The sequence below is a fragment of the Glycine soja genome, chromosome 13, assembly GCF_004193775.1.
Source record: "Glycine soja cultivar W05 chromosome 13, ASM419377v2, whole genome shotgun sequence".
NCBI lineage: Eukaryota > Viridiplantae > Streptophyta > Magnoliopsida > Fabales > Fabaceae > Glycine > Glycine soja.
In genome coordinates this window covers 5,297,507-5,307,212 of record NC_041014.1, presented here as the reverse complement: position 1 = coordinate 5,307,212, position 9,706 = coordinate 5,297,507, and the positions used below count along the sequence as shown (strand labels likewise).

The 9,706-nt window shown below is 39.0% G+C and overlaps 1 non-coding gene across 1 annotated transcript; it reads right to left on the bottom strand.

Moving 5' to 3' along the window:
* Positions 1 to 1,339: 1,339 nt before the first annotated feature.
* LOC114382903 lies at positions 1,340 to 1,446 on the bottom strand. Its single transcript, XR_003660358.1, has one exon. It is a non-coding gene; the product is annotated as a small nucleolar RNA R71 (small nucleolar RNA).
* Positions 1,447 to 9,706: the final 8,260 nt, after the last annotated feature.

The following is a 9,706-nucleotide window of genomic DNA, read 5'->3' as shown; positions in this document are numbered from 1 at the left end:
TGTTTAAATTACAAAAACAAACAACCCCCCCTCCCCAATTTTTTACTGTTTTATTACTATCTGTTATGAACGTTTGGTTGACCATTGCTCATTGGGAGACGACCTAGGATCACTTCCTCGATCAAATTTGATTCGGGTACGACCTCGATCAAATTTGGCGCCGTTGCCGGGGAGCAGTGGACCAAAGGTTCATAATAGTGTTTAGTTGTTTTGTTTTGTTAGCGTTTTGTTTTGAATTTCAGTCGTGTCCCCTGTTTAGCGACTGATTCAGTTGGTTTTTTGCTGTGAACAGTGATTAACGACTGATTTTGCAATTTAATTAGCGATTTTTGTTTAATGGTTAGAGTTGTTATTTTTGGCTGATTTTTTGTGTGGTAGTTTCTTTTGATCCATATTTTGTGTGAAAAATACCAAGAGCACTTGGTGTGGTTGAATTTGAGAGAGACAAAAACTTTGGGAACTGGTTTTTAGCAAATTAAAACGGCCATAATTTTTGCTCCAAGTATCAGAATGACTATTATTATATATGCATTTGGGGTAGAAAAAAATTTCCCATATTGTGGTAACCGGCTAATTGGGGTCTCCCAAACTCAAAAAATCAGTTGTTTACTAAGTTTTTTTTTTCAAGCATTATTGTCCTATTTTTATAAACTTTGCTTAAGTAGTTTTCATAGTTAGACTTTGAATTTTTGTTTGAAATTTTTTGTGCTATCTTTTCATGATTTTAGGGTGTTGCTCACAAAATTTCAGCTCATTTGGATATTATTTGACTATTGTTGTAGTTTTAACCCTCCCATTTGATCCTGAAATAGACAGAACCTTTCATAGATTAGTTAGGCATAGTGTGCATCCTGGTCATTTTGTGCATTTTGAGCATCCTAATCATTTTGAGCATTCTGTTGCTGGTGATTCTGAATATTCAGATTTTGAGCATTCAACTACTAATTTTCATACTGAGAACATGGCTCAACCTCCACCTCGTGAGAGGACTCTTAGGGAGATGGCTGCACCTGATTTCACTTATGAAAGCTTATGCATTCAATATCCTGATGAGGGTGTTCCATATGTTCTCAAGACTGGACTAATACATTTGCTGCCCAAGTTTCATGGTCTTGCAGGTGAAGATCCTCATAAGTATCTTAAGGAGTTCCATATTGTTTGTTCCACCATGAAGCCCCCTGATGTCCAAGAAGATCATATGTTTCTAAAGACTTTTTCTCATTCTCTGGAGGGAGTGGCAAAAGATTGGCTATACTACCTTGCTCCCAGGTCCATTTTCAGCTGGGATGACCTTAAGAGGGTGTTCTTGGAGAAATTCTTCCTTGCATCTAGGACCACTGCCATCAGAAAAGACATTTCAGGCATCATGCAACTTAGTGGAGAGAGCTTGTATGAGTACTGGGAAAGATTCAAGAAATTGTGTGCAAGCTATCCTCACCACCAGATTTCTGAGCAACTCCTTCTTCAATATTTCTATGAGGGACTTAGCAACATGGAGAGGAGTATGATTGATGCTTCCAGTGGTGGAGCTCTTGGTGATATGACCCTTGCTGAGGCTAGGAATTTGATTGAGAAGATGGCTTCCAACTCCCAACAATTCAGTGCAAGAAATGATGCTATTGTCCTTAGAGGAGTCCATGAGGTGGCCACGGATTCATCTTCATCTATTGAAAATAAAAAGCTTGAGGGAAAACTTGATGCCTTGGTCAACCTAGTAACTCAGCTTGCCATGAATAAGAAATCTGCACCTATTGCAAGAGTCTGTGGTTTATGTTCTTCTGCATATCACCATACAGATCTTTGTCCTTCTTTGCAGCAATCTGGAGTCAATGAGCAACCTGAAGCTTATGTTGCAAACATTTATAATAGACCTCCTTAGCAGCAAAACCAACAACAATAGAATAATTATGACCTTTCAAGCAACAGATACAATCCAGGTTGGAGGAATCATCCAAATCTAAGATGGACAAGTCCTCCACAACAACAACAACATGTCCCTCCTTTCCAGAATGTTGCTAGTCCAAGCAAGCCATATGTTCCTCCTCCAATGCAGCAACAGCAGCAACAGTCACAACAAAGACAACAAGCAACTGAGGCTCCTCCTCAACCTTCCTTAGAAGAGTTAGTGAGGCAAATGACCATCCAGAATATGTAATTTCAGCAAGAGACAAGAGCCTCCATTCAGAGTCTGACAAATCAAATGGGGCAGATGGCTACTCAGTTAAACTAAGCTCAGTCCCAAAATTCTGACAAATTGCCTTCACAAACTGTGCAGAATCCGAAAAATGTGAGTGTCATCACCTTGAGGTCTGACAACCAAATTCAAGTGCCTCCACCAGTAGCAACACCTGCACATGAACCTGTCAAGCTTCATTCTAAACCTGAAAAAGAAGATGAGATAGTTGTACAAAAGAAGAAGCTTCCTGATCAGGGAACTAACAAAAATTTTCATGCAGATGGACCTTCTTCTAGTAGCTCTGACTTGCAACAGCCTCCTATCCCTCTTCCATTTCCACATAGAGCAATTCCCAACAAAAAAATGGAAGAAGTGGAAAATGAGATCTTGGAGACCTTCAGGAAAGTAAAGGTGAACATACCTCTACTAGATGCCATCAAGCATATTCCAAGATATGCTAAGTTTCTAAAGGAGTTGTGCACCCACAAAAGGAAGCTCAAAGGCTATGAAAGGATTAGCATGGGCAGAAATGTGTCAGCATTGATAGGTAAATTTGTTCCTCATATTCCTGAGAAATGTAAGGACCCAGGTACTTTTTGTATACCTTGCATTATTGGGAACAATAAATTTGAGAATGCCATGCTAGATCTAGGAGTATCAGTTAGTGTCATGCCTCTGTCCATTTTCAATTCTTTATCTCTTGGACCTTTGCAATCTACAGATGTGGTGATTCATTTGGCAAATAAAAGTGTTGCTTACCCCGCAGGTTTCATAGAGGATGTGCTGGTTCGGGTTGGTGAACTTATTTTTCCTGTTGATTATTATGTTCTTAATATGGAAGAGGGATTTTCCCATGGTTCAGTTCCAATTATTTTAGGCAGGCCATTTATGAAAACAGCCCGAACCAAGATAGATGTTTATGATGGCATATTGTGTATGGAATTTGGTGATATTGTTGTTCATTTTAACATTCTTAATGCCATTAAACATCCATCTGAGGATCATTCTGTTTTTCATGCTGAGATAATTGATTAGATTGTTGATGATTATATGTTTGATTTTGATTCTGTTCTTCATGGTAGGAAACATCCATTTTTATCTGATCTGCATACTTGTCATTCCTTATGCATTGAATATGAATCTGAGTTTGAATTTGATCCTGTATCTGATTTTTATGCTGAGAGTGAATTTGAATTTGAGTCTGGTTCTGATTTTCTGGGTGTTGTACCTCTTGATGTTGATTTTTTAGAGTCAAAATGCACTAACCATGTTGCAAGAAGTACATATACTTCTGACTTGCTTTATGAGGTACAGGTTGAGGAACCTTCTTCTTCTTCTACCCTGGTTCCTCCCACTATTCAGCCACCACCCACACCAGAGTTGAAGCCCTTACCAGCAACCCTCAAATATGCTTACTTGGAGGACAAGGAAAAATTTCAAGTGATCATCTCTGCCTCCCTTGATGCTGAGCAAAAGGAGAAGTTGTTGCTAGTGCTCAAGAAGCACAAGAAGGCCATTGGATGGACTTTAGCAGACATTCTTGGTATTAGCCCATCTACCTGCATGCATAGGATACTTTTAGAGGATGGAGCTAAGCTAGTGAGGTAGCCACAGCGGCGACTCAACCCCGTCATTCTAGATGTGGTGAAAAAGGAAGTGACCAAGCTCTTACAAGCTGGAATCATCTACCCCATTTCTGACAGCCAGTGGGTGAGTCCAGTCCAAGTGGTTCCTAAGAAGACAGGCCTCACAGCGATCAAGAATGAGAGGGATGAGCTTATCCCCACAAGAGTGCAGAACAGTTGGCAAGTCTGCATTGATTATAGGAGGCTGAACTAGGTAACCAAAAAACATCATTTTCCCCTACCATTCATTGATCAAATGCTTGAGCGCTTGGCAGGTAAGTCTCATTACTGTTTTCTTGATGGTTTTTCTGGTTATTTACAAATTCATATTGCTCCTGAGGATCAAGAACAGACCACATTCACCTATCCCTTTGGCACTTTTGCCTATAGGAGGATGCCCTTTGGCCCATGCAACGCCCCTAGCACCTTCCAGCGGTGTATGCTTAGAATTTTCAGTGACTTTTTAGAGAGCTACATAGAGGTGTTTATGGATGATTTTACTGTTTATGGATCCTCTTTTAATACATGTTTAGATAGTCTGGATAGACTTAGTAGATGCATTGAAACTAACCTTATGCTGAATTTTGAAAAATGTCACTTCATGGTAGAACAAGGTATAGTTTTAGGGCATATCATTTCCAGTAGGGGCATAGAGGTAGACTCTGCAAAAATAGATGTTATTTCACAATTGCCTTACCCCTCTTGCACGCGAGAGGTTCGTTCTTTTCTTGGTCATACAGGGTTTTATAGGCGCTTTATCAAGGATTTTAGCAAAGTAGCCCTTCCACTATCCAATCTGCTGTAAAAGGAGGTGGAGTTTGATTTTGATGACCAATGCAAAGAGGCTTTTGATTGCCTCAAGCGTACGGTGACTACCACCCCTATCATTCAGGCACCTAATTGGACAACCACATTTAAGCTAATGTGCGATGCATCCAATTACGCATTGGGGGCTGTCCTTGCTCAAAAGATTGATAAGCTGCCTCGGGTGATCTACTACGCTTCCAGAACTGTGGATGCTGCTCAAGAAAATTACACTACCATAGAGAAGAAGCTATTAGCGATAGTTTTTGTTCTTGAGAAATTTCGTTCATATTTACTTGGTACTCATGTTATTGTTTATACTGACCATGCAGCTCTGAAGTACCTATTGAAGAAGGCTGAATCAAAGCCTAGATTGATCAGGTGGATGCTTTGGCTCCAAGAGTTTGATTTGGAGATCCGTGATCGGAGTGGTGCACAAAACCTCGTGGCTGACCACCTGAGTAGGATTGAGCGTGCGTCTGAGAACTCACCCATTCAGGATGATTTTTCATATGACCATTTGTATATTCTGTATAGAATTTGTGATTCCTTCCCCACTCCCTGGTTTGTTAATATTATGAATTATTTGGTTGCTTCTGTTTTTCCTCCCTTAGCATCTAAAGCTCAAAATGATAAAGTTAAGAGCAATGCTAAGCATTATATTTGGGATGACCCCTATTTGTGGAAGTTGTGCAGTGACTAGGTTCTTAGGAGATGCATTCCAGACCATGAGATTGACTCAGTCCTACAATTCTGTCATTCTGTCGCACCAGGTGGCCATCTTGGCATACAGAGGACATCTCACAAGGTGCTTGACTACGGTTTCTATTGGCCCACCATCTTCAAGGATGCGTGGAGAATCTGTAGCACTTGTCAGCCTTGTCAGAGAGCAGGCGGCTCACTTTCATGGAGATAGCAAATGCCTCAACAACCCATGTTATTCTATGAGGTGTTTGATGTCTGGGGTATAGATTTTATAGGGCCTTTCCCTATCTCTTTTGGTTTTGTTTATATTCTCCTTGCTGTTGATTACGTTTCAAAATGGGTGGAAGCCAAACCCACCAGAACTAACGATGCTAAGGTTGTGGTGGATTTTGTTAGATCTAATTTGTTTTGCAGGTTTGGAGTCCCTAGAGCCATCGTTAGTGATCAAGGCACCCATTTTTGTGGTCAAAGTGGATTGGTCCTTTTGTGGTGACTAATGTTTTTTCCTTATGGTACACTTGAGATCAAAAGTGAATCCGTAGATAAAAGCTTCAAGGTCAATGGACACCGGCTGAAACCATTCCTCACAAATCCCTTCTTAGTGAATGTAGTGGTGGAGGAGATGATGTAAGCTCCATTGGAGCTTGTAGGCCTAGGATCTTCTTCATCAATGGATTCCTTTGCTTCTTGGAAGATGAATGGCAGTGGAATGGAGAAGGAAGAGAGAGAGGAGATGCCACTTCAAGGAGAAGATGAGTCTAGAAGAAGCTCACCACCATAGGAGGTCATGGATAAGAGCTTGGAGGAAGAAGGAGATGAATGAAGGGAGAGGAAGAGAAGAGCCCGAAATTTTGTGCTCTAAAAGAGCTCTGAAATTGGAAGTTTAATATTCAAATGATCAAATTTCAAAAAAATGCACTTAATACAAGGGCTGAAAAATCCTACATTCACTTAATGAATGTGAAATTACAAAACTACCCCTAATACAAAAACTAGTCTAGGTGCCCTTAATACAAGGGCTGAAAAATCCTACATTTCTAGGGTACCTTACCTATATTATGGAGCCCTAAATACAAGGCCAAAAAATAATGAAACCTTAATCTAATATGTACAAAGATAAGCGGGCTCATACTTAGCCCATGGGCCCGAAATCTACCCTAAGGCTCATGAGAACCCTAAGGTCTTGTCTTGCATCTTTGGCCCAATCTTCTTAGAGCCTTCTATCCAATGCCCTTATGGAGTAGGATTGCATCATTCCTTCCCCCTTGAAAAGGATTTGACCTAAAATCACGAGGTTCTTGAAACTCTTGGCTTTTTTCCTCAACACCTGTAAAAAGAACAAAAACATATGTATTAGTATGGGTGGGTAAGCGGGCCGGTCCGCCCCGCATAAGGCCCGTCCGCATAAGTTTGCATTGGTAGCGGACCGGGCCAGTCCACCCCGCTTCTTACACGGACCTAATAAATTGGTCTGCCCCCGCCCCGTGGACCCCGTGGGTTAATCAGGCCAGTCCGCGGGCCTAATTTAAAAAAAATTTAAATTTTAATAAAAGTATAATACAATCAAATTAAGTTTAATACAGATGTAAATAAAATCTCAATAATTAATCAATTACATCAATAAAATAAATAATGTATTAACAAAAGAAAATCCAAACAATAAATCTAAAATATGAAATTTAAACATATGCAACAACAAATGATTCCTTATTTGAAGTAGTTTGAGTCTTCTCTATCTTCACATTTAAGAGTACAACAAAATTAGTCCCAACAAAAATAGGATAAAAATAAATTCTAGATAGAGAAGAGATGTACTTTGCGTGGTGGCGCGGTGGTGGGTCGAGGTTGTGCCGCTATGGTGTGTCGCGTGAGTGTGAGTCGCGTTTTGTTTTCCTTGTAAGGGAAAGAGTCGTATGACTTGCGCGCGTGCGTGACTGCGTGGTGGAGAAAAATCGTGAGGAGAAAAAGTGTTCTTAGCCTGCTACAATGATAAATGCTAGAGCTATCTTTTATAATAAAAATATATTGAAATATCTTTAAAAATATTTATTTAACAATTATTTTTAGCTTAAATGATAAGAATTGATATTTTTATTATTTATGGCTTGCAGATATGAAAAGGATATATTAAAAGAAAAAAAGATCAAGAAAATATCAAAAAGGAAGATTTTTAGTATGTTATCACTTATCTTTTTTATCTTAATCTTTTATTTCTGTTATTTTTTATTTTTCTTATCTTATCCTTTTTTATCTTTATCATCTGTTAATTTAAGTCTTTTATTTTTATCTTTAAATCTTTATCTTATCTAATATATTTCTTTATTTATTATTTTAAAAGAAAAATTTAAAGTAAAAAAGAGAAAATCAAACCTAATATAACTGGGTCAGGGTCACACAAATCAAACCTAATGCGGGTTGCGGGCAACCCGCGGACCCCACGAGCCAAACCCGCATCGTCCGCGGGTTAAGCGTGGCGGGCCCAAAAATATGACATAACCATGGACCGTTTAAAAAATTGGTCTGTAACCCGCGCGGATCGCAAGTCCCGTGGACCAATCCATGGACCTGGACCCGTTTACACACCCCTATGTATTAGTGGTGTTTGGTATGTTGAAGTAAGGTAAGGTCTGAAAACCTATTTCCTGGGCATCTTCCCATGAAGGAACATGATTCCTCACCAACTCAATGAGTGGTGCTACAAGTATAGAAAAATATAGGACAAACCTTTTGTAAAAGTTTGTTAAGTCATGGAAGCCCCAAATTTTTCTTATACTTGGTGGAGTGGGCCACTCGGGAATGACCTTTATTCTCTTAGGGTTCATGGGAACCCCTTGATCACTATTTAAAAAATTAAGAAAAGTAATACAATAAAACATACCTTTTTTTGTATTTTCATGTTGATTATTCCTACCAAAAAGTATGACAAACCTAAGGTGTCCCATATGAGTACCTAAGTTTGTATTGAAACTAAAAATAAGAACAAACCTACCTAATGAGTCCCTATGTACACAAATCATGAAGATGTTGGATGCACGAGTGATTTTACAAAAGAGGGTTGCACCACTCAAAACATTCATCATACCACCTATTTTAGGGATTTGGTGCCTAATAATACCTATTTTGGGCACCAACAAAGTACAAGGATTTAAGCTCTTGCGAATCAAACCCTCATCCAACAACTCCTTTACTTGAGAAATAAACTCAAGCCCAAGAGGTGTGGCAATGCTAACAAGTGTCTTTTTACAAAGGATAAAATGTGGAGGTTGTCTAAGAGGGGAAATTTCTTTAATATTTATCTTTATTTCAAAATGTCTTTCCCATTTAGCTAAGCTCTTGGAGGAGACACTTACGTCCTTACACTCCTCCTTAAACATTAAAGGTTGTCTTTCTTCTTGGGGGTAGATTTCTTCACTAGATTCTTCCCCTTTTGCTTCTTCACTTTCACTAGAGGAAGGTGAAGTAGTAGCCTCATCTTGGCTACTATAAATGTCTTGGCTCCTCATAATCGTGATTTTCTTGGTGGGACATTGAGAAGTAATGTGTCCTCTTCCAAGACATTTAAAGCACTTTATAGAGCTAGTCTTTTCTTGCATACTAGCCTTAGGGGGTTGTTTTTCTATTGTCTTCCCCTTATCATCATTGGACTTAGAAGGTGTTGCCCCTAAGATGCCTAGACCTTGGTCTTTCTTTGGATAAGAATGAGAGCCATAAGATTTTAAAGTAGACTTTCTTTTAAGTTTTTGCTCTACCCTTATTTCCCAATCTAAGTAAGCCTCTACATTGTCCTTCCCATGGAAATATGGGAGGTTAATGTTAGCCTCTTGAGGCTTTCTTTCATTTTCTCTCTTATGGGAGTGAGGTCTAAGATGTGACCTATGTCTTCCTTCATAATAGTCACGAAGTTCTTCACTTAGGCTCTTGCAAGAGTTATGACCACTATAGGAGGCATGTTTTTCTCTTTTCATTTCTTTTATTATTTTTATTTTTTCTTCCTCTCTTATTTTCTCTCTTTCATCTTGACTTATTTCTTCCAATCTTTTTTTCCTTTTTCTTTTCTCTATTGTTTTTCTTTCCACAACTTAATGGATCTCAACTCATCTAATATCTTATACAAAGGGTCCTTAGGAGTAGAACCCTCACCATTAACACTAGATGAAGAATGAAGACTCATGTTGGTTCCTAAGTTGTGGTTCTTTCTTGTTGGGGGTTTGAAAACAAAAGGTCAAAGAAAATATGGTTGAAACTAGCCAAAATGAACACTAAAAGAGGTGTGAAAGATAAGGTAAAAGGCAAGCTATCTAGGTGGTTTGACAATGGAAGGTAAAGGAAATAAGCTATGAAAGTAAGCTACAAATTAAAGTGCAAGAAATGCACACTAGGCAGATCCTAAGAGTGT